This window comes from Pongo abelii, chromosome 4 (assembly GCF_028885655.2).
Source record: "Pongo abelii isolate AG06213 chromosome 4, NHGRI_mPonAbe1-v2.0_pri, whole genome shotgun sequence".
Classification (NCBI taxonomy): domain Eukaryota; kingdom Metazoa; phylum Chordata; class Mammalia; order Primates; family Hominidae; genus Pongo; species Pongo abelii.
In genome coordinates, this window is record NC_071989.2 from 164,390,581 (window position 1) to 164,417,121 (window position 26,541).

The 26,541-nt window shown below is 42.2% G+C and overlaps 1 protein-coding gene across 8 annotated transcripts in view; it reads left to right on the plus strand.

Moving 5' to 3' along the window:
- Positions 1-11,348: 11,348 nt before the first annotated feature.
- SGCD (sarcoglycan delta) overlaps positions 11,349-26,541 on the plus strand; it is a 1,054,463-nt gene continuing 1,039,270 nt past the window's right edge. For 4 of the 8 annotated variants that reach the window (XM_063724343.1, XM_063724356.1, XM_063724355.1 and 1 more), the window contains exon 1: positions 11,404-12,561. The gene's annotated coding sequence lies outside the window, so the exon portion shown is untranslated. Of the gene's footprint in view, positions 12,562-26,541 lie in introns of all 8 variants that reach the window. The other 4 variants (XM_063724342.1, XM_063724353.1, XM_063724354.1 and 1 more) reach the window with 3 other exon arrangements.

A 26,541-nucleotide genomic window follows, 5' to 3' on the forward strand; every position in this document is an offset into this window, starting at 1 on the left:
TGAGGATTTTTGCATCGATGTTCATCAGGGATATTGGTCTAAAATCCTCTTTCTTTGTTGTGTCTCTGCCAGGCTTTGGTATCAGGATGATGCTGGCCTCATCAAATGAGTTAGGGAGGATTCCCTCTTTTTCTATTGATTGGAATAGTTTCAGAAGGAGTGGTACCAGTTCCTCCTTGTACCTCTGGTAGAATTCGGCTGTGAATCCATCTGGTGCTGGACTTCTTTTAGTTGGTAAGCTATTAATTATTGCCTCAATTTCAGAGCCTGTTATTGGTCTATTCAGAGATTCAACTTCTTCCTGGTTTAGTCTTGGAAGAGTGTATGTGTTGAGGAATTTATCCATTTCTTCTAGATTTTCTAGTTTATTTGCATAGAGGTGTTTATAGTATTCTCTGATGGTAGTTTGTATTTCTGTGGGATCAGTGGTGATATCCCCTTTGTCATTTTTTATTGCATCTATTTGATTCTTTTCTCTTTTCTTCTTTATTGGTCTTGCTAGCAGTCTATCAGTTTTGTTGATCTTTTCAAAAAACCAGCTCCTGGATTCATTGATTTTTTGAAGGGCTTTTTGTGTCTCTATTTCCTTCAGTTCTGCTCTGATCTTAGTTATTTCTTGCCTTCTGCTAGCTTTTGAATGTGTTTGCTCTTGCTTCTCTAGTTCTTTTAATTGTGATGTTAGGATGTCAATTTTAGATCTTTCCTGCTTTCTCTTGTGGGCATTTAGTGCTATAAATTTCCCTCTACACACTGCTTTGAATGTGTCCCAGAGATTCTGGTATGTTGTGTCTTTGTTCTCGTTGGTTTCAAAGAGCATCTTTATTTCTGCCTTCATGTCTTTATGTACCCAGTAGTCATTCAGGAGCAGGTTGTTCAGTTTCCATGTAGTTGAGCGGTTTTGAGTGAGTTTCTTAATCCAGAGTTCTAGTTTGATTGCACTGTGGTCTGAGAGACAGTTTGTTATGATTTCTGTTCTTTTACATTTGCTGAGGAGTGCTTTACTTCCAACTATGTGGTCAATTTTGGAATAGGTGTTGTGTAGTGCTGAAAAGAATGTATATTCTATTGATTTGGAGTGGAGAGTTCTGTACATGTCTATTAGGTCCGCTTGGTGTAGAGCTGAGTTCAATTCCTGGATATCCTTGTTAACTTTCTGTCTCATTGATCTGTCTAATGTCGACAGTGGGGTGTTAAAATCTCCCATTATTATTGTGTGGGAGTCTAAGTCTCTTTGTAGGTCTCTATGGACTTGTTTATGAATCTGGGTGCTCCTGTATTGGGTGAATATATATTTAGGATAGTCAGCTCTTCTTGTTGAATTGATCCCTCTACCATTATGTAATGGCCTTCTTTGTCTCTTTTGATCTTTGTTGGTTTAGTCTGTTTTATTAGAGACTAGGATTGCAACCCCTGCCTTTTTTTGTTTTCCGTTTGCTTGATAGATCTTCCTCCATCCCTTTATTTTTAGCCTATGTATGTCTCTGCACATGAGATGGGTTTCCTGAATACAGCACACTGTTGGGTCTTGACTCTTTATCCAATTTGCCAGTCTCTGTATTTTAATTGGAGCATTTAGCCCATTTACATTTAAGGTTAATATTGTTATGTGTGAATTTGATCCTGTCGTGATGATATTAGCTGGTTATTTTGCTCGTTAGTTGATGCGGTTTCTTCCTAGCCTCGATGGTATTTACAATTTGGCATGTTTTTGCAGTGGCTGGCACCAGTTGTTCCTTTCCATGTGTAGTGCTTCGTTCAGGAGCTCTTTTAGGGCAGGCCTGGTGGTGACAAAATCTCTCAGCATTTGCTTGTCTGTAAAGTATTTTATTTCTCCTTCACTTATGAAGCTTAGTTTGGCTGGATATGAAATTCTGGGTTGAAAATTCTTTTCTTTAAGAATGTTGAATATTGGCTCCCACTCTCTTCTGACTTGTAGAGTTTCTGCCGAGAGATCAGCTGTTAGTCTGATGGGCTTCCCTTTATGGGTAACCCGACCTTTCTCTCTGGCTGCCCTTAATATTTTTTCTTTCATTTCAACTTTGCTGAATCTGACAATTATGTGTCTTAGAGTTACTCTTCTTGAGGAGTATCTTTGTGGTGTTCTCTGTATTTCCTGAATTTGAATGTTGGCCTGCCTTGCTAGATTGGGGAAATTCTCCTGGATAATATCCTGCAGAGTGTTTTCCAACTTGGTTCCATTCTCCCCATCACTTTCAGGTACACCAATTAGACGTAGATTTGGTCTTTCCACATAGTCCCTTATTTCTTGGAGGGTTTGTTTGTTTCTTTTTATTCTTTTTTCTCTAAACTTCTCTTCTCACTTCATTTCATTCATTTGATCTTCCATCACTCATCACTAATACCCTTTCTTCCAGTTGATTGAATCGGCTACTGAGGCTTGTGCATTCATCGCATAGTTCTCATGCCATGGTTTTCAGCTCCATCAGGTCCTTTAAGGACTTCTCTGCATTGGTTATTCTAGTTAACCATTCATCTAATTTTTATTCAAGGTTTTTAACTTCTTTGCCATAGGTTCGAACTTCCTCCTTTAGCTCAGAGTAGTTTGATCATTTGAAGCCTTCTTCTCTCAACTCGTCAAAGTCATTCTCTGTCCAGCTTTGTTCTGTTGCTGATGAGAAGCTGCACTCCTTTGGAGGAGGAAAGGTGGTCTGATTTTTAGAGTTTCCAGTTTTTCTGCTCTGTTTTTTTCCCATCTTTGTGGTTTTATCTACCTTTGGTCTTTGATGATGGTGACGTGTGGATGGGGTTTTGGTGTGGATGTCCTTTCTGTTTGTTAGTTTTCCTTCTAACAGTCAAGACCCTCAGCTGCAGCTCTGTTGGAATTTGCTGGAAGTCCACTCCAGATCCTGTTTGCCTGGGTATCAGCAGTGGAGGCTGCAGAACAATGGATATTGGTGAACAGAAAATGTTGCTGCGTGATCTTTCCTCTGGAAGTTTTGTCTCAGAGGAGTACCCGGCCATGTGAGGTGTTAGTCTGCCCCTACTGGAGAGTGCCTCCCTAGGCTACTTGGGGGTCAGGGACCCACTTGAGGAGACAGTCTGTTCATTCTCAGATCTCAGGCTGCGTGCTGGGAGAACCACTAATCTCTTCAAAGCTGTCAGGCAGGGACGTTTAAGTCTGCAGAGGTTTCTGCTGCCTTTTGTTTGGCTATGCCCTGCCCCCAGAGGTGGAGTCTACAGAGGCAGGCAGGCCTCCTTGAGCTGTGGTGGGCTCCACCCAGTTCGAGCTTCCCGGCTACTTTGTTTACCTACTCAAGCCTGGGCAATGGCGGGCGCCCCTCCCCCAGCCTCGCTGCTGGCTTGCAGTTTGATCTCAGACTGCTGTGCTAGCAATGAGTGAGGCTCCATGGGCGTAGGACCCTCCGAGCCAGGTGCAGGATATATTCTCCAGGTGTGCCGTTTGCTAAGACCATTGGAAAAGTGCAGTATTAGGGTGGGAGTGACCCTATTTTCCAGGTGCCATCTGTCACCCCTTTCTTTGACTAGGAAAGAGAATTCCCTGACCCCTTGTGAGGGTGAGGGGATGCCTCGCCCTGCTTCAGCTCACACTTGGGCTCAGTGCACTGCACCCACTGTCCTGAACCCACTGTCTGACACTCCCCAGTGAGGCGAACCCAGTACCTCAGTTGGAAATGCAGAAATCACCCATCTTCTGCGTCGCTCACGCTGGGAGCTGTAGACTGGAGCTGTTCCTATTTGGCCATCTTGGCTCCACCCCCCTCAAATGGTTTTCTGTTTACAGAAAAATTACCAAACTGGTACAGAGTCCCATATACCTCATATCCACTTTCTCTATTATGAGATAATATATTATTATGGTACATTTGATAAATTAATGAACCAATATATATTATTATTAACTAAAGTTGATTATAATCAAATATCTTGGTTTTCAATCAAATACACTTTTTCTTTTCCAAGATCTCATTAAGATATCATATTAAATTTAGTTATTATCATGTTAGGTATCTCTTGGCTGTGACATTTTCCCAGAATGTCTTTGTTTTTCATGATTTTGACAATTTTGAACAAGCTGGTATTTTGGCTAGATATTTTGTAGGCTATCTCTCAATTGGGATTCATTTTATGTTTTCCTCACAATTAGACTGTGGTTATGAGTGCTTCGGAGGAAGACCACCGAGGTAAAATGTCATTTTCATCATATTACTTATTTCAAGAGTACATACTATCGACTTGACATCATTATTGATGTTAACCTTGATCACTTGGATAAGACAGGGCTTTTCACGTTTCTCCACTGTTAAGTTCCTCTTTATCCCTCTTGCATACTTTACTCTTTGGAGAGAATTCACTATGCCCAGCCCACACATAGGGGATAGAGAGTTGTTTATGCTCCATCTCCTTGAGAGGGGAGTATCTACAGAAATTATTTAGAATTCTTTTCTATGGGAGATTTATCTCTTTGTCCTCATTTATGTATTTATTCAATCATATATTTCTATCAGTGTGGACACATAAATATTTATTGTATGCTTTGGGCTATAATTCAGTACCTTTTTTTGCTCAAATTGTTCCAGTGTTGTTCATTGTGAGCTCTTTCAGTTGGCTCCTTTGTCCATTTAACATACCTTATTACTGTATGCGTGTGTGTGTGTGTGAGACAGAGTGTGTGTGTGTGTGTGTGTATTTTGAGCACTTTTTTTACTTACTGGCACTATAAGATGCCCAAGAATTATTTTGAACGTTTCTTGTCCCATTTATAGAATCAGACATTTCTCCAAGGAGCTTTGGTTCTTTTTATTGGATAATGATATCAGAAATTAAAATCTGGATGCTACGTGTGTGCAGTTACTGGGTATCATTGCTTTTAGAATTTCTTAGGTGACAGAGAAAGGAAATATATATCTGTATCCTATCCTGCGCATGTTCACATATCTATAATTATTTCTGTATGTATCCATCTGTATCTATATTAAACTTGAGTTAATACTGTTTTCTGCAACTCTAATCCATTACCACATGGATCTCTCTAGCCTTCTCTCATACATTTATAGTACATTCATATATTTATAGTACAGTTAAATTCACCTGTCAAAGTCTACATTCTTTCTTGGGATACCCTGGCTTCCTAAATGATTTCTTAAAATTTGCACACATTGAGGTTCACTCTTGTGTTGTAAAGTTATGTGGTTTTTGACATAATGTCATTTATCCACCATTAAAGTACCACACAGAATAGTTTTACCACGCTAAAGAAAATCCCCTGTGCTTTACTATTCCATTCTCCTCCTCCCACAAGTACCTGGCAACCACTGATTGGTTTACCATTTCTATAGCCTTGCCTTTTCCAGAATATTGCATAAAAGAATTATATGGTGTGTAGCCCTTACAAACTGGCTTCTTTCACTGATAAATATATATTTAAGATTCATCCCTATCTTGTACGGCTTTACAGCTCAGTTTTTGATCACTGAATACCACTGACTTCTACATATTATATGGATGGACTACAGATTGTTTATCCATTGAAGAATATCTTGGTTGCTTCTAGTTCTTGGTGTTTATGATTCGCCTGCTGGTTTCTGTGTGAAGATATTTTCAAATAAGTTGAGTAAATACCTAACATTCATTTACTTGATTGCATGGTAAGTCTTTGTTCAGCTTTCTAAGAAACTGCCAAACTGTCTTCCATTTTGCATTCTCATCAGCAATGATGAGAGTTCTTGTTACTCAGCGTCCTCATCAGTAATTGGTATTGTTATTCCAACACCTTTAAATAGGTACGTAGTGATTAAATTGGTTCAGTTTTGCTTAGTGATCATCCATATCCAATGGAAAAATATCACACATCAAACACATATGTGGATTTATAACTGAATAGTTTTGATTGTTAGATGCTTTCCTTTACATAATTTTTTTACCATTAAAACTTGGCATTTATCACATTTTTCCTCTAAGGATATAAAATACAGAATAGTGTGTTGGTTGTTTAACTTTGAATTAAAGTAAACTAGGGTTTAATCTAGACTGTACCACTTATCTCTGAGACTATGGGTAAATTATTAACTTGCCCTGCTTTAGTTTCCTAATCTTTAACACAGAAACAATAACAGAAACCAACTGAGGAGGTAATATACATTTAAAGAGTTACTACGTGGGAAGTATTTAGCATGATGCCTGGAACATGGCAACCATATGATAATTATTGTTATTACTGTATTACTGGTACTGATATTATTACCGGAGAACGGTCTGTTTTTTTTTCTAGAAACAATACACTGTTCAGTCCTTCACTTTGGAGCTACGCTGATCTTTTTCACCTTACCATGTCTCATAAAATAGAATAAATATGCTTCACATTCATTACATTTCTTGCAGCATGATTTTTTCTACTCCAAAGAGCATGGTGGATATTTGCAAAGGTAACCTAAGTGTTACAACTCATTGCCTTCCTGTTATTTTTTGTATTACTAATAATCCCTTGCATTTGCTCAGTGCTTCAGATTTTACATAAAGCTGGCTTCACAGATAGTATCTCATTTGCTTCTCAGAACAGCTTTCTGAGGTAGGGCAGAGCATGCTTAGTAGACTTTCATTTTGATAAGGTGAAGTAACTTGCCCCAAATTGCATAACAGGTAAGGGCAGAGTTAGGGTCTGAATCCAGGTTTTCTGAATCCCGATTTCAGTGTTCTTTCAAGGAAACCAGGCATAGGGTGAATCTTCAGATAAAATGGTAGATACAGGCTGCCTGGGACATTCATTATTTCCCGTTAATTCTGGAACCATGTGGTTCATGCAGTGGGGATTATGAGTGGCAGAAATCTTCAAAGGGGGATCCTTTTGTACTTTGGGGCTTTAAATCAGCTATAACATCACCAACCCTCATGTCTCAAGGGTGATCTCCTACAATCTAGTATGTGTATAATAAGATCCCCAACACAATTTCTAAAGCACTAGATTGTTCTTAGTAAGAAGTGTATTAGCCAGATTTTTACACTCTTTCTGGTACTTATCCCAATCACCTTCCTCACTTTATATGTAACTCACAAAGCTAAGCTTCTAGCAGTTTTGTTGGTACTGTGAGTCCATACCCCTGGTTCTGTGTGATTATCCAGGAGTAGACATTTGACTCTAGATGGGCTAATGAGATGCTCTCTCCTAGTAGATAAGACTTGGGGCCCAGAGACAGTAAGTTAAAAAAATACCTGTGAAATGCATGAGATAGACATTTTCTGCCATGGGAGCACAGATGCAGAGAGTTCTTTTGCAGGAAGAAGTATAAGCATAGCAAGACAATGAGTTGAAAAGAAGCATAGATACAGATATAGAGATAGAGATAGAGATATATAAAAAGAGACCATATAAAATTGAGAAAGTTTTCATCCTGACATTCCAGTTCCTTCTAGAGACTTTGTTTCATTACTTTCCATGTATTTCTTTAATTGATTCTTTAATTTTCTGCCCTCCACCCTAAGCTAGTATATGTTGGTATCTGTTATTCTGACAAAGAAAATAATCTTAATTTATACAGGGAGTGAAATTCTTCTAATGCAAAACTTATTATTGAGCTGTGGCCAATGCAGCTGTTAACAACAGCATTAGCTTTCACATATCATGGCCACTACTTCGTCAGTTTGTGGATTCTACACACCAGGATGTACTCAAATTACTTAGTAGTGTTTCTACCTTGATGCAAATAACCTTTTATGGCATCCCAGAATCTCAGCCAAAGGGGTTACTTCTCAGGTCAGCTATTTTAATCCAATCAGAATTCTTTCCTTTCATTTCCCTGCCAGTTTTTGCTTAAAATCTTCCATGGCTGGGAAGCAAAGCGTAAGAGAGTGAGCATGGATTTAGATTAATCCAGCTCTTTGTTCAAAACCTGCTCTGCAACGTTCCAGTCTTAAAATCCTAATTACTTAGCCTCTATGACTCTTTCTTTCCTCACTTGCAAATGGAGATTAAAATGTTCTACTTTATGGATTTTTAAATGGAGATTTTATGGAACAAAGTATGCAAAACACCTGCTCTAGTGCCTACTCTATAGTAGATACTTAATAAATATTATTCATTCCCAGCTTTTTAAGCAATGCATCAGTCATTCTCCTTTATGCTGAAACAGTGGCTCCTAACTGTGTAGTTTGCAATATCCCTATGTAGGATTAACAGGCAATCATGATGACTGAGTCTAAAAGCCTGAAATCAAATCCTAGACCTACTGCTTTCTTGTAGAACTTGTGATAAGAGAATCTGTGATAACTTTCCCAGATTCCTTTAAAATGAGGAGTTGGACTAGTGCACACTTGAGATCCCTTTACAATGTGAAATACTGTGACTCTAATATTTGTCCTTTAGGTTATGATTTTATTTATATTAAATAAATTGTAATACTTCCCACTCTAAAGTGCTATTGGATGGTAAACAATAAGTACTTTTCTGCGGTATATTTCCTGTGGCAAGAAAAAAATATTAGTGACTTCAAAATAAATCATTTTGAATTTTGGAAAGATCTATTTGCCAAGTATCTCTATAGAGTCAACAAAATTTTCCTCAATCCAAGTAATTAGCCCCACTTCTTCCTTTTCCTTGGTCAGTAGCTCTGGTCCCAGAATAAGATCAGGTGTGCACTAACTTTTCTTTGTCCCTTCCTAATTTTTTTTCTTCCTCTAATGATATGTGCTAGCTACTCAGCTGCTTTCCTTCATCTTAAGCCCCCATAGCTTGAAATTTTGTGAAGCCGTAAAGATGAACTCTACTGGAAAAATAAATTCTGGCTGACAGTGGAACATTGGAATACATGATTGTTTTAGAAATGACTTTTTTCTAATAGTCCATTGATGATGTTTCAGTAAAGTGGAGGTTTGAATAAATGTTTTCTTGACTTAGCCTTCTCCTACATGCCAAGCCTCACCACATCCTTCCTCAGCTTGCTCTCAGTCCCTAGCTTTAATCAATTTATGCATTCATTGATTGATTGACTCCTTGAATATTTATTGAGTTGCTACTACATATAAAACCCTATGTTAATTTCTGACATATTTCAAAGATAAAAAATATTTGAAACTTGCCCTCAGGGAACTGACAGGCTAGTAGAAGAGATATGATATACATATACATGCAATTAAAACCCAAGGAAGAAATAATTAATATCATAGCTCAATATTTTTCAAACCATAAATTGCAGCCCATTTGCAGGACGTGAAATCAATGAGTAGGTCATGACCACATTAAAAAATTAAATGGAATAAAAATATTTAAGTGAATCACAAATTAAGGATACATGTTGTTTTGTGAAAGTTTTATTTAAGTTACGTGTGTGTGTGTGTAGGACTATAGTGTAATATGAAGTGTTTTTACTATACATCTGATATGGTTTGGTTCTGTGTCCCCACCCAAATCTCATTTCGAATTGTAATCCCCATGTGTCTGAGGAGGGACCAGGTGGGAGGTGATTAGATTATGAGGCTGGTTCCCCATGCTCATGTTCTCATGATAGTGAGTGAGTTCTCACTAGAGCTGATGGTTTTAAAGTGTGGCACTTCCTTGTGCTCCCACACACTCCCTCCTGCTGCCTTGTGAAGAAGATGCCTACTTCTCCTTCACCTACTAAGTCTCCTGAGGCCTACTAGCCATACTTCCTGTTAAGCCTGCAGAACTGTGAGTCAGTTAAACCTCTTTTCATTAAAATGACTCGGTTTCAGGCAGTATTCTTTACAGCAGTGTGAGAACAGACTAATACAGCATCACACTAAAAAGTCTGAAGACACTAGCTTAGGAGAGACATAGATAAAGAAACCCCTCTCAAGCTTGATGTGCCTATGAATCAGCCAGGAATCTTGTTAGGATGAAGTTTCTAATTCAATTGCTGTGTGCTGGGACCTGAGATTTTGTTTCTATCAAACTTCCAGATGCTGCTGTTGCAGCTGATCCACCCAAGGAGACAAAGTGCTAGATGGAGAGACTATTTCCAGAGGAACAACCTGAGAAATCCCTGAAGTCATTCGTTTGTGACTTCAAGTGCCTCCGAGGAATAAAAGAAAATACGTTTTTCCCTTCGTTTTCTCCAAGGGCGGTTGCTGTCCAGCTTCCAGGTGCTGAATGTTAAAACCAAGGGACCAGATCTGTTTTAGACCAGTTATTGTGAAAAGCTCCACCGTTTTATCTGAGGGTTGGCCCCCAGTTTCCCATCGTGTCTTAAACATCGGTGCCTTTCTCTACAATGTCCCCTGCAATTAACAGCAGAGTCCTTCCCATAAAGCAGGCTTTTAAAAACAGAAGCAAGAAGAGTTTTATTTATTTTACCTTCTACCTGCTACCACATTACATCAGGGCTTCATTTGCACCCAGATAGCTGCCTTGACTTCCTAATGGTTTTCTCTGCCTGCAGTTCGTTTTCTTTCTCCCTCTACCCCCATCTCTTCCCCTCTTAAGCCATCCTGTACAGGGATATACTGATCGAGCTAAAATGAAGCTTCCATTATTTTCTTTTACTGCTTAAAACACTTCAGTCACCCCCGCCCACCCACTGCCTAGGGAAGTTCTCTGCCCCTGCCAAGCTTGTTTGCTGCTGTTCCAATGCGTCTTTCTTCATCCTTCATTTTGACCTCTCACATCCTCCTCTCACTTTTCCAGCTATTCGAATCCTGCCTACTCTTTAGGTTTTAGCTTAAATCCCACTTATTTCATGAAGCCTTTTTTGGAAACTCCAGAGGAAATGAATCTCAATCTCTCTCTCTCTTTCTTTCTCTCTCTCTCTCTTTCTCCCTCTCCCCTCTTTTGCTGATGACTCGTCTCAGTAATGCTGAGCATAATTTGTGTACTGGCGTGTGGCAGAAAAAGCCCAGGACTGGCAGGAGGAGACCAGACTGGGGGCTGACCAAACTGGATGTGTGTGACAGCGGGCAAGCCAAGTGTCTTCCCTGAGGCTCAATTTCCCCATTAAGATGAGAAGATTGGAGACGATGATGTCTAAGTAATCGCACATGGTATCCAGTATTATGTGTGTTTTGCTAACTTTGTCTCTTTAAAGTTCTCATTTTCTACTACTGTGAAATTTTCTTATTTTAATTATCCTTCTTGTTAGTATTGAGCTATTACCCATCTTTTAAATTGTCTTTTTTAAAATTCTCGTGTTTTTGTTTTTCTTACTCATAAAAGAACCTCATTTTATGGCTAGGGCAATGAGGCCCAGGGAGAGCCTGCCTAAGGGCACGCAGAGCAGAGAATACAACATTACTCCCAACTACGGAGGGCCCTGTGCTCAGGACGCTGCCCGGCGTCGCTCAGAGTGGGTGCTCACGAATTATTTGTCAATTGATTGGAGGTTGCCAGGCCCATCTTGCAAAACACCTCCCTTCTCCCTGGAAGGAGAAACCCTTGGAGTCTGTTGGTTAACGGGAAAAGTGCTTTCTCTGAGAGGAAGGCGGGGCAAGCCGGAACAAGCTCTCGCTGGGAAACCGCACACTCCTTCTCCCGGTGTTTCTTAACCCCTTTCTTCTCTGGGGAGTGGAGAGGGGGCTTAAGGATACTAGAAACCTGCCCCCTTGGCGGAGACACGTAGTCGCCTCTGGCCGCCGCGGCAGACTGATCTTGCGGAGTGGAGCTCCCCCGACCCCGCTCGCGTTTCGCTGGGGCTCCCTCCGCTCTGCAAAGCGAGCGGGGAGCTGGGGGAGCCTTGCACACCAGTCTTCCTGGAGCTGCAGATGAGGAGCCCCGCGCCCTCGGGAGCCTCTTTGCGGCTTCCCCTCTAACGCGCGGCTGTGCAGCCTCTCCCCGCCGCCCCCACCCGCGGCTCGCCCTCGCTCCCTCCCTCCAGCCCCGCCAGCCGGAGCGCGCACACCGGGACTCCGGCACGTGGGCGCGCGGGAGGTGGCGGCCGCTGCTGCCGCTGCCGGAGCCCGAGCCCAAGCCCCAGCCGGAGCCGGAGTCGGAGTCGGCGAGATCGCCCTCCATGCTGCGGAAGCTGCGGCCGCCTTCCGCTCAGCGTCAGGTACCAGGCGAGCCTGGCGAGCCGGCGAAGCACCGGCGGGGAGGAGGACTAGAACAGGAGGAGGGGCACGGCGGGTTGAAGCGAGCTGGGCTGTGAGCAAGGGAGACCCACAGCCTGGAGAAACAGCCCCGCTCTCTTGCGCGCTCTCTGCTCCAGCCGCTACTGGGGGCTCTAGGCAGCGCGATGCCGCTTCGCTTCTTCTAGGCGGCGGCCGGCGGAGGCTTTCCGCAGCCGCTTGGCCAGCGCCGGCCCCTATTCCGCTGGCAAGTCCCTTGTCTATCCCGGAGGGCGCACCCGGCCGCCCGAGCCGGAGCGAGCGCGAAGTCCGAAGTCCGCCCCCAGCGCCGCCAACTTCCCTGTGAGCCCCTCTCCCGGCCGCAGCCTGCGCCAGACCTGGGAGCGATGCGCCCCCACCCGGGCGGCGCGCCCTCTGCCAACTCGCCACCCATGGGATCGACTGCCCTCAGCTGCCCGGCTTGGAGTGCGTAGCCGCGTGGCCCAGGAGAGGAGTGAGACACCAAGGCGTTTCCCGGACTCCGCGCGCACCAGTCGGGTTGGTGGCCCTGCGGGATAGCGTTTATACCCAGGGGTGAGTAGGCCGCTAGTGGAGGCGCCCTTTACCCCCAGCTAGTGGCTTGCATGGATGGCAAAGAGACAGGAGAAAGTTGGGTCTCCTTGCACCTAATCTGGCATTGGCAGAGGAATGCAACATTGTTTCCTCCAACTCGATTGCCGCGGGGGCTTCCCCAATTCCCTCCATCTCTAAGCCAAGGAGGGAGTCCCCTTCCGTTTCCCAAGGAGAAAAGGGGCTCCCTAGAGCAGATCGCTGACTTCCTCACCAACGTGCCATTTGGGGCTTTTTAGCCGCCCGCGCGTTAAGCTAGCTCCCAGCATAAGCGCTTAGAGATCCGCAGCCGCCTGGGCGCGCTAAGAGATCGTGGGCAGCCCTAGCCCTTAGGGGAGCCTAAGCGCGCTTCACTAAAGAAAAAAGGCTGTTGGTATATTAAAGAAGTGTGTGTGTGTGAGAGAGAGACAGAGACAGAGACAGAGAGACATGGGTGGGGGCACCAGGAAAGGTATCCCGACTAGGAGGTGGTAGTGAAATTTATCTTTTGCTGACGGATCCAGCCTCCGGAATGCCCGATTGTCTTGATCCGCGGTGCGGTGCGGGTTTTAGGGGCGCACAATACAGGGTGTCCAGACAGAGTCCAACAGGTGGCCTGCGCGGGCTTCCTGTGGCTAGGCGCGGGGGAGGGGAACGGCTCCCTCCCGGAGCCCCGGGCTGCCTCTGCTGCTTCTAGGGGTGCATCTGAACATGGGCAAGGAAACGCGCCCCCTGCTCTCAGGCCCGATTTGGGGTGAGTGTGTGAGGCATCCAAATGCCTCCTGTCGGAAAACAGCGGCCTCATTGTGTGCCCGACTGAGGTTTCAACTTGCAGGCAACTGAGAGGCCATTCAGCTGGGCAGCACGGAGTTGGCTGGTCTTGAGCCATGACTTGAGCCATGGCCTTCCCCGCGATCCCTGGCGGCAGTATCCCAGCTCCTCCGGCTGGGCGGCGAGCCAAAACTCATAGTTTCGATCCTCTGTACTCCACTGAAGGGAGGGGAAGTTGCGGGAACACCAGGAGTCCTACTGGAGTTTATTCTTTTTTACCCGCCTCCTGCGTTTTTATCTTGAGATTCATACACAAGGGCAGGTATGGGCGTACACGTGGTGTGTGCGAGTGAGTGTGGAGACAAGTCAAGTTTAAGAGCTGGATGGAAGAAATTAGAAAATTCTGCACCCGCCAGGGAGACAAATTAGGAGAGGGCGCGGTTGAGCTTTGAAAAAGTTTCACCTGAACTCACCTTTCTTCGGTGACTTCAGGTGTGCCAAGTGCAAAATATTCTAATCCTCTAAAGCTGTGGCCCCTCCAAAGCAGCGTCTTCCAAAATTGCCCAGTAACTTCTCCATTCCTCGGCTTACTCATTTGTAGGTTGGGGACAATTATCCGCGTTCATGGGAGAAGCTCTGGAATGTCTATAAAGGAGGTATTTAGAGGTGGATGTCCAGTTGGAAGGTAGAGCAGCTGTGTGTGTGTGTGTGTGTGTGTGTGGCGAGGGGAAATCGGGGGAAAGGGAGAGTTGTCTGGAACCTACATACATAGCAGGCACTCCGTTTTTATTTAGATTTTGTATTTTTAGGAGGTTGGTTGGCTTTGGCAAGAGTGATGGAGATTTGGGGAAGCTAATGCTTTCCCGGCACACACTTGGCGCTGCCACATCGCTGCCGACCCACTGTGAAGTGAGATGTTTGAATATTGGAAACAAAGTGGTGGACACTCCAAAACGCAAAAGAACCCTCTGCTGTTGACGCTTGCCCCAGTGGCTTTCCCTCCAGAGGAAGTTCTGGAGACCACAGTTGTTTAGCCTTGCTGCCTTAATACTCTGGTAATTTTGCTGCATCCTTCCAGCCCCAATTTAGTTTCCCTCCTAAGGAGAGCCCTCCTCACCTAGGGCCTCTGGCAGCAGATCATCAAGGACATCTAAGTAGAGTGATTTCCTGGATGTGTAGCACACACTGGGTGATTTAGCATGGGGCGCATGCCTCGCCAGAAACGTGCTGGAGCCTTGATGTTTGAAAGGGAGCCAGGAGCTGGGGGCCAAGAGGAGAATGGGCAGGGAGATATTGTATATTACAGAAAGACAGTCAGACAGTAGTACAGAGTCAGAGTAAGAAGAAAAAGGAGAAAGAGAGAGGGGCAGAAAGAGATGGAGAGAGAGGCAGAGACACACAGAGATAGAAAGAGAGAGGGAGGGCAGAGAGAAGACAAGAAAGTTACAGGGTAGACAGGGCAAAGAATAAGAGGAGGCAAGAGTGGCCGAGAGATAAAGGAATGGAAGGGAAAATAAATCTGAAAAAAGAAGAGTGTGAGAAAAGAGAACAAAAAGGGAAAGGAGTGGGAATGGGTGGGGAGGTCAGATGGGGAGGAGGGAAAGGGTGGGAAAAGAGAGGTGCCCTGAAGTCACATTCTTTTCGTACTTAATTTTCATAAACCATGCTGCCATTCTAAGGAAGTTGACATAGTCCAGATCCTTAAGTAGCCAGCCCTTGGTTCATGTTTGTTTCTCTGGGGAGTCATGAATTATGCAGAAATTGGACACGCACTTGGAACCCATTGGAGATGACACAAGTGTAGGAAGTTCAGATTCTTGGTAAATGCACACATGCATAAGTGCATTTGTAGTCATTGTTTTTGTTTGTTTGTAGTTTTCTGGGTAAATGCATGTTGGAGAATTGAGGCAGAGTGTTGGCTCACTGACAATATTTACCAATGATTCTCTAACCTTGTTTTTAGAAAAATCTCTTCAGTAGCTTCCGAGAAATACAGACTACTGGACCCACTCCCCTGGGAGCCTGTTCCAATAGGAACTTTGAGTGCCCCAGTTGGTTCTAAAGCAGGTGGTCCCTGAACCAGGCTTGGATACACGTGGTATAGATGGTATAGCACCCTTCTCTAATTTGTTTCTGGATATCTTCCTAATAGATGCTGTTTAACACCTCTCTCTCTTATCCTGTTCTCTCCAGAAAAGCTTATTTCTTGTGAATTTCTCTTGATAAAAGGAGAAGCCCAAGGAAGTTGCTCAGCCAGGGTTACCTTCATGAGCCTCATTAATCACAGTAGTTCCAGGGGAAGGCAGATGGCTCCTCTGGTTGACCTTGTCAGGGGCTTTCACAACTAACAGGTACTGAGGACTCCTCAGGGCATTGCCTTCAGCATTCTTCATGTACTATCTGCCCATTTAAAACTAACAGAAAGCTACACCACAGACACTGTTACTATCATCTGCATTTTAGCTGAGGAAACTGAGACTTTGAGAAATTATATAATGTGTCTCAGAGAAATTACTTTAGTTGTCAGCAGTCTAACTACTAGAAAGTACAGTGCTAAAATTTGAGTCCAGGTGTGGTTGACTCCAGGATCTCTGGTCCTAATTATGTACCATGGTAGCTGCTAATCCTAACACCCCATTCTAGGCTGATGGAGCCAAAAGTCCTTGGAGATCTTTCCCAAGCATTCTCCCTCCCCACTCTACCATTTGAGAAAAACAAAAGTAGCTGAAGAAACTGGGAAGTGTCTTGCCAGAGATCCTACAACCAGTAGGTGCCAGAACTTGGACCAGCACCCAGTCTGGAGTCTCAGTCTAGCCTTCTCACCACACCAGTAGTTGTCATGTATGGCTAATCATCAAGGTCACTTACATCTTAGTCAAAACACAAGTTGCCAGACTCCCCTAAAGGCTTACTGAATCAAAACCTTGGGGCAGAGAGGCCAGAGATCTATATTTTTAGCCCATGCCCCAAGCCTACATCTATTTATACATTACCGTTTTCCCCAGTTCCCTCACTCCTGGATTCCAACACTGGATCCCTTCCAGACAGCTTCAAGAGGAGATCTCTGAGTCCCTCCTGCTTCCAGCCAAATAGAAATACAAAAAGTAGTAAACTCCATGCATGTTGCAGCCCACTGATGTGCAAGGAAACAAGCAGGCCCACCTGGAGGCAACTTTGCAAGCTCTTTGAGAAGTATAGTAATCACAGTGATGTTTGTTATACTCGTTTTTTGTTTTGTTTTTTTTTCCTGTGCCAAGTCGGAAAGCATTTATGGAAATATCAAATGCTCCTTCAGTGCATGAGTGTTGGCATTTGTACTAATACTTGACACAAAATGATGCCATGAGCCAGGGCCAATGTGTCACTATGTCAAAAGTGTCAAGTTCAGTGTCCCAATATAGTGGATGTAGCTGTGGTGTAAGAAACACCCCTTTCCTCCCCTTCGTTATTATGCTTTTGACTCCCTCAGAATAGATCAGTGCCTCATTCTGCAAATAAAAAGGAGCTATCACACACACTCTGTCTCTTTCTGGCCCACTTAAATTGTTTTCTCAGTGACCTCAACATCTTTTCCCTTCTATTTCATTGAAAAGTGGCCAAAGGTACCAGACATCTTGTCCAGCAAACTGTTTTATCATCTTTCCCTTTTCAGATCCAAATTTATCTTTTTGAATATTTTGCTTTTAACCCTGACCTCTTATTCAAGGGTGGTAATTGAGCCTTAGGTAGCTTTGATAAGCAACTCTCTGATACATGTATTTTAAATAACCACAGTCATTTATGAATAGAACATGAACCAAGGAAAACCTTATATTTATAAAGGGCTTCATTAATATGCTGGACACTTTTTTTTTTTTTTTGCCATTTCAGTGGTCAGAACCTACTTTCCTGGCATGACTGGCAGTGGAAAAGTAAAAGGTGAAAGGAAACACTTAATGGTTAAGTTGGGCCCTGAGTGCAGACAACTAGGGGTCAAGGCCTACCCCCACCTGCCTTGCTTTTATAACTTTGGTCTGGTGATTTGACTTCGTCAAGTCTCCATTTCTTCATGTACAAGTTGAAGACAGTAATAGGTTGTCTTATGTTGCAAGGATTTATCTTGATGAAGTGCTTAGCATGGTGTCCTGAGCACCTGTCAGCTAGCATTTTTACTGCTTTTTGTTAAATATTTGCTATGTGCCAGGCTCCATTTAACCCGGGAGCTGACGCTGGGAAGGTTAAGCAATTTGGCCAGTTCACACAGATTCTCTTTTTATTTTTATTTATTATTATTATATTATTATTAATATTATTATATATTATATATTAATATTATTAATATTATTATTATTATATGAGACAGGGTCTGGCTCTGTTTCCCAGGCTGGAGTTCAGTGGTACCATCTTGGCTCACTGCAACATCTGCCTCCTGGGTCAAACCATCCTCCCACCGCAGCCTTCCGAGTAGGTGGGATTACAGACATGCACCACCACGACTAGCTAATTTTTGCATTTTTTTTTTTTTTTGTAGAGATGGAGGTTTTGCCATGTTGCCCAGGCTAGTCTCAAACTCCTGAGCTCAAGCAATCCTCCATCCTTGGCCTCGCAAAGTTTTGGGATTACAGGTGTGAGCCACTACTTGGCCCACACAGATTCTAAGTAGCAGACTGACAGAATCCAGATCTCTCCTTTTTAAACTCCCCGTACCCTTGCTATTGCATTGCTGTGAGTCACTGTTCCTTATACTTTAAGACACAGTTTTATATGAAACACATTCTGGTTTGTATTTTTAAAAACCCATTGCTGAAAATGTTGAGAGAAGAGTGGGAATCTTTTGAACTTTGGGGGTTAATTTTTAGGTGGTGAAATCGCCTCCAAATATTTGCTTTTACTTTTCTAGCAATTGGGATGTTTCATAGATCCATCCCCTGCTGCAATTGCTTGGCTGACTCCCATCTGTTTATAAAGTCTCAGCATAGATATTGCTTCTTTGGGAAAAATCTCCCTTGAGTCCTCAAAGACTGTGTTAGATGTCTTTATAATGTGTTCCTCCATTTAAACTGGAGTATACTTGTCTATTTACTTCTCTGTATCTGCCATTCATTCTATATATAAGCTTCTTGAGATCAGGGGACTGGTTTTATTGCAAGTTGGATCTACAGCACCCAGGTCAGTGCCTGACATATAGAAACCTCACAAAAACATTTTTGGATGACTAATTGAAACTTTGAGCTAATTCCATGTGGTTCAGAAAAAGTGGCCATTGTCCTTACATACTAAAAGAAAAATCACCCAAACATAGGAATTGAAAGCCATGAGGTCTAATGTGTCCCTAGAGGCTACAGTTCTTCACATAGGCATGTAATGGTATCAGTAGTTGTTGATTAACTATGTTGGTAACTTTGGGCAAGTTTCATTGTGATGTTGCTTAAGATGTAATTAGAAGGGACATTCTGATTTATAAGTTAATGTGATTTTATCTGTACATTTAATTAGTTGCTCAGAAAGACACATTTGATTCTCAGCCCAAAAGTTTTAAAAATTAATAGGCTTTCAGGAGTGAGAACCAAGGTTAGAGATAATCTAGTCCAATCAGTTTAAAGAAGAGATGAGGAAACTGAGGCTCAGAGGGGGAAAGGGACTTGCCTGAGGTCACCCAGCAAGTTAGTGCCACAGCCAGTGTGAATGCCAGTGGTTTCTGGCTGCTGGCCCAGGACTCTTAATGCCTGCTGAGAGTGATTAACACATGCTTGGTGAGCTACTTGTTTGCTTTGAAGGCAGGCTTGCAAGCCTTCTGCATAGGTAGATACACAGCCTGCAACTGCACAATTCCCAGATGAAGCTCTTGCTGAAAACGAGAGAAGCAGACCTGAAATTATTTGCTGATTGGGCAAACTCCTATAGTCAAGGGTGTTTGTTGGAGAACATCTTGGCAGGTCCTAGCCCATAAGGCCTTATGGGCTTTTTGGATTCACAGTCTAGTTTCCAAACAAGAAAATGTGTCTGGAGTAGGATCCTCCTTTGATGTTCTTGTATGTGATATTTCAAAAATTAGAGATGTATGGATGTTCATTGCCAATCCCCTGGCACAGGATCATTGGCAAAGTCGTGATCAGATGATGCTCCTCTTTCTTCTTAACCATTTTTTAGATGGGAAGCAGTCACCTTGGGATCCTTCTTTCTACCCCTGGGATGCTTTGGAGTATGACCAAATGGATCAGCCTAACTACATCCTCAGACACAGAAACATGTGCAGTGTACTTTGACGTTGTTAACACACAGATCTTTATCACATGGTGTCAATATTATGGAGACAGTAAGACACAGATCATCAGTGTGATATATTGCACGTGATCCTTTGAAAACATTATAATCAGGGCTGACAAGGCAGAAGAAATATCTCAACCTCGCATCTTCCCTGCATCCCAAAAAGCTTGCCAAACCAACCCAAACTAACAAGACTCTGATTATTCAAGGAAAGAAGGCCCAGATTATGATTCACTTTGCTCTTCTACCATAATCAGACTGAGATTATTGGTGTTATTTTCTGATTTGGTATCTAAGGGTCAGGTGCAAGGCAGAGGTACCTCTCTTTATTCCCCTACCACCATAACAAATTGCTCCCTTTCCTATCTCATAGGTTTCTTAAAATTCCTCCATTGCATGCTAATTCTTTAGGCCTTCAAATAATTTAATGTTTTCTATGGTCCTTTATTGAAATGCAAAATTTCCTGAGTAGGATATTGTTAATAACTAGGCCTAATATCTCACCCTATCTTCTCACTTTTTAATGGGCATTGAGGATAAATATTACTCTCACTGCTGCCACCACCACCACTACCACCTCCTCCTCCTCCTTTTGCTACTGTTACTGTTGCCATTTATTATCTACTATGTGCCAACATGGTTCTAAGTTATGTACATGTATTTTTCTCTTCTCATATTTCCAGTAACTTGATGTTGTGGTTATGGGTAAAGGAATTAATAAATCACCACAGAGATGAAAAAATAATGGCAGGATTAACCAGAATAGAGAAAAGGTGATAGTCGGATCAGGAAAATACTGGAAAGCAATGTAGAAGGGCAGGAGGAAAAGTGAGTGCTCTTTCTTTTTCCCTATTCCCAAACATTCACGTCTCTAAGTGGGATCTTTAGAGAACGCACAGCAAGCTGAGGGTTGGGCAAGTTGACTTGCACCTGATCCTCACTGCTCTACGTGGCAGGACAGAGCTTTGAATCCAGACTTCCTTATTTTCAAACTTTACTAGGTAATATTGTCTCCAATTAACTTATAAAACAATGAGCTTGAAAAGAGCTTAGAGAATATCTTCTTCTATGGCTTGCAAATGACTATGAGGTACGTTAAGAAATACATTAAGGTATTTTATGTCATCAGTATATACCCCACATGCAACTGACACAAAAGTTTCAAAAAATATAGCACTTACCCTTACTATGGGTAATTTAATGATATCCTCTGTTCTGCTTTATCCTGTTATTTACTTGCACATTTACATGTGGAGACACAATATATTCACCCATATCATTGAAATAAAAGTTTTGAAAAACCTTACTATAGACAGTATAGTCTGATATTTTCCATTCTATTCCCATTCATTAAAAAGAAATCATGCTATGGTACTCAGAATTGATTTCATGACACTAATGGGTTGAAAAGCACATTGTAAAAAACACTTACCTAGTCTGACACTACAGACTTTTATAGATGGAGAAAGTAAGGACTGGGAGGCAGAGCTGTTTTTCCTAGTTCAAGATCCCATGACAGGCTAGTGGCAGAGCCAGTGTAGAACTCAGGCTCATGACACCCACTCATGCCTGTGAGTGAGAGCACCCTTGACCATGGCCTCTGGGTCATGACTGAGCATCAGTCTGTCAGCAGATTGTTGTCATTGATCACTCGTAATATATTCCCTTTGACTTTGACCTCCATTCCCCTCATGTAGCATTTTTAGTGAAATTTAAGTGATAGGTTAATTTGCCATAGATGGGTTTGGCGGTGGGAACTTGTGGTGTAACGGGACAGTGGGGGAGCTGGGATGGTGTTGAGGGCCCTATGGCTTTTCTGTGAGCCTTGTAGACTCTTTTGATTGAATAATTAGGGAACAGATCCTGGAGGAGGGAAGAAGCATTGATGCCAACTTGAGTGCCCTTAATCCCTCTATCTGTCTCTCTCTGGACCACTTCTCCTTCCTCAACCCAGAGGGCATTACTCACATGTTTAAAGGCATTAACATAAGGACTGAATGTAGAGCCCAGTTTGCCATACCCAATGTATGAACAACCTTTTCTGGAAACTCGGATGACTACTTGAACTGAGGGCAGAATTTTTTGAGATGGTGATTTTTAATTTATTTAACACTACTTGTGCATGTTAAAAAGCCAAACAATACAAAATGGTAAAAAGTAAATGTGCCCTCATCCCTGATCCCAAGTCCTTAATTCCCCTTTTCCTGGTACAACTATGTTTCCAGTGTCTTCTGCATCCTCCCGAAGATATAGGTGGACAAAAAGCATGTTTTTCCTCTTTTACACACGTGACAGCACATAATGTACCTTGTTTGTTTATGTAAATGATACATCTTGGGGACTGTTCATGTATGCTTCCATTGAGCTGCCTCATTATTTTTCTGAGCTGCATAATGTACCATTATATAAAAGTACTGAGATTTATTCGGCTGTGATAAAGTGTAATGATTAAGAAGCTAGATTCTGGAGCTGGCCTGCCTCTGAGAGAGAGTCTGTGAGAGTGTGTGTGTGTGAGAGAGAGTGTGTGTGTGAGAGTGTGTGTGTGAGAGAGTGTATGTGAGAGTGTGTGTGAGTGAGTGTGTGTGAAAGAGTATGTGTGTGAGAGTGTGCATGTGAGTGTAAGAGAGTGTGTGAGAGAGTGTGAGAGCATGTGTGAGAGAGAGTGTGTGTGTGAGAGTGTGCATGTAGTGTGTGTAAGAGTGTGTGTGAGAGTGTGAGACAGTATGTGTGTGAGAGAGTATGTGAGAGTGTGTATGTGAGTGTGTGTGAGAGAGTGTGTGTGAATGTGTGAGAGAGTATATGAGAGTGTGTGTGTGAGAGAGTGTGTGTGCGAGAGAAAGACACAGAGAAAGAGAGAAAAAATATTAGGAAACATGGGGCCAGGGAAGGCTTCACTAAATTAAAAGCCAAATTGTATCTCATTTGTGCATGTTTTCAAGAATTCAGTTTTTAAGATTGTATGAACTTTTTTTCACACCACAAAATCACCAACAATTTGTTGAGAATATTTTGACTTTGGATGCTGGAAAGAGAGGAGACAAGTAAAGATAATGGTCTCTGCCCTTGAAGAATACGGAGATAGCACTTATTTACCGAGAACAGGTTAAGAATGATAAATAATTGTGTGTAATTGCGACCAAAGCTGGATGTTGTCCAGCAAGTATCTGCTAGAAGATCTTTCCATGCAGCAGGAAAAGCAAGTACAAAGGCTGTGATGTGGGACTGTGAGTTTCACAGTTGAGAACCAGCGTGGAAGCCAGTGGGGCTGAAAGCAGAGGAATACAGTGGGTGAGTGGGTGGTGGGGGAGATCTGTTGATTTCTAGGAGAGAGCTGCTTTAAGGGTAATGTATAACCATGTAATAAAAATGAAATATTCTATCTAACCTGCCTCAGCTAGGGTTCTGTAGAAGGCTTAAAGAAGGCTCTATGGCTGTTGTTAAATTATAAGAAAATATACTTTCCATTTCAGAATTTAGGATATTTTAGAGAAACTCTGTTGCCTATAATCCTGGTGAGTTTGAAAAAAGTGTAAATATACCCAGTAAACATTTATTCAGTCAAGGAACATACACTTGAATAAAGAAGTGAATGCACTACTTTGGCTAGTGTAAAAATGATGGAAGAGACTGAGGCATCTGTATCCTGACTAGTGGGCAGAAAACTCAGTGAAATTTGTTAAAGGAGCAAGTTTTAAAACTTGCTGGGAATTTCCATATCATCTGAAGTAGGAAGGAGATTTGAGTTGATATTTAAACTTATAGGTTTTTATCATTTTAATACCATTTATTTTGATGGAAGTAGAATAATGAAATTATAGCATGGAGAATTACTACTAGACGATTCTGCTTCACTGCCCTACCTTAAAGAAGCTTCTGCTGTGATTTCCCCAGTGTTAACCTCCACTAGCTCAAACAGAGAAATAAAAGGAAACTGCATCCAAATGTTTGAAATGCATTCATATATTTTTATTGAATGACATATGTTTTTATTTGTTTATTTTAGAGACAGGGCCTTGCTCTGTCACTCAGGGTGGAGTGCACTGGCACAATCATGGCTCACTGCAACCTCGACCTCCTGAGCTCAAGTGATCCTCCTGCCTCAGCCTCCTGAGTAGCTGGGACTACAGACAGAAGCCAGCATGCCCTGCCTATTTTTAGGAACAAAAGTATCTCTCAACCCTTAGCAAGATTTTTATTTTTATACATTATAGTGAAAAGTGTTGTAGAAACATGTCTAGGACCACTTGATGTTGAGAAAATATTTATATTGAATGTTTTCCGTGCATTTATTTCTGTTAGGAAAAAAATAGCAATGAAAAGCATTATCAGTCTGGGTGGTTCTTTTTCAGATGCAAAAATCACTCAAACTGAAATCCTTTTTATACTCAAATTGGGCCTGCCAGCTTTAAAAGAGGGCAGTCAGGATAATATGATAAACTGGCCCATGTGCTCAATCTTAGCTCATCAAGGCTGTGCCAGAACTGACATTTTTGTACAGTATGGCTTGATGCTCTGATTACAAATAGGTCTTGAGCAGCTATACTCTTTGTAATTTTATTCACTGAGGGATTTTGTTTGTATCATTAGGTCTGTTTTGGTTTTGAAACCTGAAGTAAAAAATATATCACTGGTTCCTGTCTCTTGTTTTGGAATGTGATAGAGAAAAATATTCATCCAGAAACAAGTGTAATTTATTATATGCAAAATTAAGAGTTTTGTTTTCCTTCAAGGTGTCAACAAAAGAGTCAAATCTGTGAAATATTTGAAGATATTTATTCTGAGCCAAACTTGAGGACCATGACTCATGACACAGCCCCAGAAGGTCCTGAGAACATGTGCCCAAAGTGGTTGGATTATAGCTTGGTTTGTATATATTTTAGTGGGACAGAAGTCACAGGCGGAGGCATAAATCAATATATGTAAGGTGTACATTGGTTTGACATGGAAAGGTGGGACATCTTGAAGTGGAGGCTGGGTTTAAAGGTGGGTTTAAAGATTTCCTGATTGGCAGTTGGTTGAAAGGGTTCATCTCTGCCTGAAGAGTTGAAGTCAGCAGAAAGAAATGTTTATAGTTAAGGGGGGTTGTGGAAGACAAGGTTCTTATTATTTAGATGAAGTCTCCAGGTAGCAAGCTTCAGAGAAAATAAATGGTAAATGTCTTTCATCAGACCTTAAAAGGTGCCACAGTCTTAGTTAAATCTCTCCTGGATCAGGAAAAGACCGGGAAAAGGAAGGGAATTCTCTATAGAATGTATATTTTTCCCTTTAAGAGACACTTTTGCGGGCCATTTCCAAATATTTCAAAGAAATATGTTTTGGGGTAAAGCACTTCTTTTTCTTTCAGGGCCTACTATCTGTCATGTGATGCTATACTAAAGTCAGGTTGGAATTTGGTATCTTATTTCTAGAAAGAATCTATTTGGTTACTCTTAAGGTCTCTGTTTTAATGGTAATGCTGGTCAGTTGTGCCTGAATTCCAAAGGGAGAAGGTTATCATGAAGCATGTCTGACCCCCACCCCACTTTCACATCATGGCCTGAAGTAGGTTTCTTTTTGTTTTTCTTTTCTTTTTTTTTTTTTAATTGTAGACTAAGTCTCGCTCTGTCACACAGGCTGGAGTGCAGTGGTGTGATCTCAGCTCATTGCAACCTCCGCCTCCTGGGTACAAGTGATTCTCATGCCTCAGCCTCCCAAGTAGCTGGGACTACAGATGTGTGCCACAACACCCAGCTAATTTTTGTATTTTTAGTAGAGACAGGGTTTTGCCATGTTGCCCAGGCTGGTGTTGAACTCCTAGGCTCAGACAATCCACCTGCCTTGGCCTCCCAAAATGCTGGAATTACAGGCGTGAGCCACTGTGCCTGGCCACCAGAAGTAGTTTTTCAGGTTTACTTTGGAATGCCCTTGGCTGAGAAGAGGGGTCCATTCAGTTGGTTAGGGGGCTTAGAAGTTTATTTTTGGTTTACAAAGTCAGTGATGATAACATTTTCCCTCCCATTTCACTTGGGAAGTTTTACAGAAAAGGCTTAAATTAGAGTTTTAAGAAGGGTGTTAGGTGTTTATAATTCTCACTGTTGATTTTACTTATGATAAATAGATACATTATTTTGGAAAAAGAGAAGGTCTGTAGTTACTCCTCACCTTTATTGCTTGTTGTCAAAAATTCTATTTTTAATTCAATTGTATGCACTTTTTTCCACACAATGAAATTACCAATAATCATTTTTGATCAAGAGCCTTTTGTCCTTGGGTTCCTGGGAGAATAGAAGACATGTAAAGACAATGCTTTCTGTCCTTGGGGAATGCAGAAGCAGTAAATACTTACCCAGGGCAGACTGAGATTGATAAACTATTAAATGTGATTAAGACTTATACTGGATGATAGAGACAATGAATCCATGAGGATTCAGAGAAGGAAGTGAGTATCAATGTTTGAGGTAGGAAAAAAGCAAATGCTTTTCCTTCCACGTTCAGACGTTACAAGCCTCAACATAGATTACCTTCAGTCACCAAAAATGTTTGTGGTTCCCCCAACCCACCTCATGCCAAGCAAGCCATTCTCCAGCAGATACCAGATGGGTGTCCTATAATTCAGTTCTCACTATTTACCTGGAGGTAGTGTCAGATCCCACAAGTTAAGGGCTCAGTCCCACAGGACTGCTGCTACTTCAGATGCCAATCACAAGCTTCAGGTTGTGACTTGTGCTTCTGACCAACCAGCTATAAATTGGGGTTCTATTGCCCTCTCCTCTGATTTCATTAATTTGCTAAAGAGGCTCACAGAACTTAGGGAAACATTTGTTTGCTGGTTTGTTATAAAGGATATTACAAAGGATACAGATGAGCAGCCAGATGTAAGAGATACATAGTGTAAGGTTTGGTTAGGGGCACGGAGCTTCCTTGCCCTCTCTAGGTGTACCATCCTCCAGGAACCTTCATGTGTTCAAT